Source organism: Triturus cristatus, chromosome 2_1 (assembly GCF_964204655.1).
Source record: "Triturus cristatus chromosome 2_1, aTriCri1.1, whole genome shotgun sequence".
Classification (NCBI taxonomy): Eukaryota; Metazoa; Chordata; class Amphibia; order Caudata; family Salamandridae; genus Triturus; species Triturus cristatus.
In genome coordinates, this window is record NC_140581.1 from 904066668 (window position 1) to 904070124 (window position 3457).

Below are 3457 nucleotides of genomic sequence, written 5' to 3' on the forward strand. Positions count from 1 at the left end.
TCTTTGCGCCACATGCCGATACTGTCGAGCATAGTGGGCGTCGTTTTATTGCTACGTAGAGCTATTTCTAGCATTTCTATTTTATGGTCATCAAAGGATCCCATCAGTGGCCACTGACTTTCGGAGTCCTTCTTTGTATATTTATGCCATAGTTTGCTATAAGCTACAGCGACTAGTCCATATTTAGTAAACATGTCCTTATTAGGGGTGCCTTCCAGTGGAGCCGGATGGTTCATCTCTAATAAGCGGTCCGGGCAGAACCAACTACCAATCAGTGGGGAGAAGATAGGCATGACGGGTTACAACGGGGACAAAAGTCTGCACTACCTATCTTTTCACTGCTTGCAAAGACTAGACAGAATATCTCTATTCCACGTTATTTGTAAGCAGAGAATACCTCCAAAGAACCAATATCGAACAACCAGTGTTCGGACAATCAATCAATGGGGAGAAAAATAGGCATGACGGATTACAAAGGGGGACAAAAGTCCGCGTTACCTATCCTTCACTATCTGCAAAGACTAGACAGAATATTTCTATTCTACGTTATTTGCAAACAGAGAATATCTCAAAAAGCACTATTCTTCAAAAACAATCAATGTTCGGACAATCAATCAGTGGGGAGAAAAATAGGCACGACAGATTACAAAGGGGGACAAAAGTCCGCGTTACTTACCCTTCACTATCTGCAAAGAGAGAGAGAGTATTTCTACTCTTCCCCGTTTGTAGGCAGTGAATATCTCAAAAAGAACAATCAAATAAGCAATACTAGTATTTTCAATCAATCAATCAATCATTTCGCAATTTGTCGTGTTACACGACCTTACCCGGACCGCATGGACAGTTTCTCGTCTTCCGCCTCCAGCGCCCGATCGTCCTCTACTCTCCGTATTTGCCGCGGCACTCCTGATGGTTCCCAGTCAGGACCGTAGATCATTCGAGAGAGGTCTGCTCGGAACCAGTGAAGTTCGGATGATCGGCTGCCAGACGAGGGTCTATCGGGCAGGAGCTCTTCCCGATCGTTGCAGTCGTTCACTCTGTCGTTGGGACCTCTCCCGTTGGATCCACGTGTCGCTGATGGGCCCCACGTTTGGGACGCCAATTGTTAAATGGTAGCGGCAGTTTCAGTCGATAACCTTTCAAGTATTGCCCGGCGGTAATCGCCTCTTATACCATTCGATGATTAACCAACAAAAGAGGCAGGCGCCGGAGACTGGAAGGCAGGAAACAAAGTTTTATTCCGTCGGAGCAGAACACGTCAGATCGGACAGCAAGGTATCGTCTCGAGGTGCTCTAACCACATCTCTGAGGCCTGGCCTCTTATACACAGGTTTATTGCTTTATTACACGTGATACATTCTTGTTGAGACTTTGATGTACGGAAAGACATCCTTGGAATCCCCACTTCAAGCTTGTTCCCACACATATCTACAGTAGAAGTCCCCACCCCACCCACAGTAGGAGATGGCTATCACACAGCTGGACATTCCGCCAATTCCTGGGGGTGTGTGCGACTGGTCGGGTCTCAGGGGGTGGGGGCCTTGATCTACTGTAATCCCTTTGATGTGAGGTGGTTCCCTTATGGTAGGGGCAATAAACTGCATCCACAGGGCTAGGTGATGGCCTGGGATCGGTTCGGACAATCGGGCGCAGAGGAAGGGGGTTATCAAAAGGATGTATGACCATGTATGGGATGAAAGGAGGTGTTGGTCAGGCGCGGGATGTGGTTCCATGGCAGGGTCGCGCAGAAGGAGAGGGTTTATGGCCCATGTATGAGAGAGCAGGGGTGGCCGGCGCGCGGGGGATGTTTGCAGCGCCTGGGGGACGCGCTGGCGATCGGCAATGAGACCATGGTGCCTAAAATGGCCGTCGCTTGTTTTCTGCGTGTGGCGCTTGGGGAAAGACAAGATGGCGCAGATAATGTTCAGATACGAACTAAATTTCCACAGTAGGAACCCACCTCCTGTGTTGCTGGAGCCTTCGGAGTCTGCAGGAGCTCAGGTTCAGCAGACCAGTCAGTTGCATTATGGTGCCTGCAAATGCAGGGGAGTGACTTCTTCACCCCAAGGGAGATACTTCAGTTGTCCTTGATGCTCCACAGGTCCTGCATGGAGCATGTATGGTGCAAGGGCACAGACGATGCTTTGGACAGAGAGGGAGATGAAGTCGGGCCCAGTCGAAGTCCAGAGTGTCCAGACGGTCAAAGGTCAGTGGTTTCTTGTTCAGAATCTTGTCCACGTCGAATCTAGGGTCCTACAGCCAGGTAAGTCCTTTTGTACCCACGGGAGAGGCTTGGACAGATTCAGGGGACCCTCCCAGGGAAGGGGCAGGACAGGGAGGGTAATTCCTGTCCTTTGTCCAGTTTCACCCACGCGCAGGAGCCAACGGCTCCCAGGACTGGTTTGAACTGGACTATGCACAGGGACACCAAATGTGCCCCTCGTGCAGACTTTCAGGCACCTTGAAAGTGCACCCACCCAGTCCCAATAGACTAAATCCTGTCTGGGAGGTGGTCACACCTCTCTGTGACAGGATGCCTATTGTGCTGCCTTCCTCTGCTTGAGCTTGGCTCAGCAGCAGGAGGGCAGATAGTGTCTCTTGTCAACAGCAACCATTTTGTGCTGTCCGGGTCGAAAAGGCTGGTACCAGAAAGACCAGGGACCCCACGAAGTTTGCTTCGGAAGGGTGGAATAATACCTCCAATACCAGTTACCAGTGTGGAGGTATGATTCCAAGGTGTTTGATACATGGTTTGTTGCAGCGTTTTCGAGATAGCATTTTACTTGAGTATATAATGCACCTGTACCTATATGTCTGGCTGCGTCACCGACAACCCAGGAGAATGGTCTCTGAAGGCTGCAAGGGTGCTCTGCTCATGCAGGGGCACCCTCTCACATAAAACCCAGCACCCTGCCTTCAGGATTGTCAAGGCCTGCTATAGGGGTGACTTATAGGTTTTAAGCGTAGTGACTTATAGACATAGTAAACCTATATCTAAAGTAAGTGGTGCATGTACCATCTTACACAGCCTGTAATGGCAGGCCTGTAGTTTCATTTTTCATGGCCTCTCATGGGTGGAGTAATACACGCTTCAGCCCATGGGAGGCCTCTGGGGTACCTATGCCCTGGGTACATGTGTTCCATATACTAGGGACTGACAAGGGTACCCCAGTAAATCTGGAGTGTACCTAAGTACATGACATAACATTTTAGGGAGAAAGCAGATAGACTGGGGTCCTGATTAGCAGTATCCCAGTCAGACTAGTCAAAAACAGTGTAACTTCAAGCAAAAAGTGGGGGTCAACCATAAAAAGTAGATCCTACTTTCCTACAGCTGCTTATTTTAACAAGCTATTCAATGCCATTCTTCAAGGGGCTGAGATTCCCTGCAGTTGGATGGCTGTTGAAATTGTGCCTATTTAGAAGAAAGGTACTTGGGACTCTCCTTTCAACTACT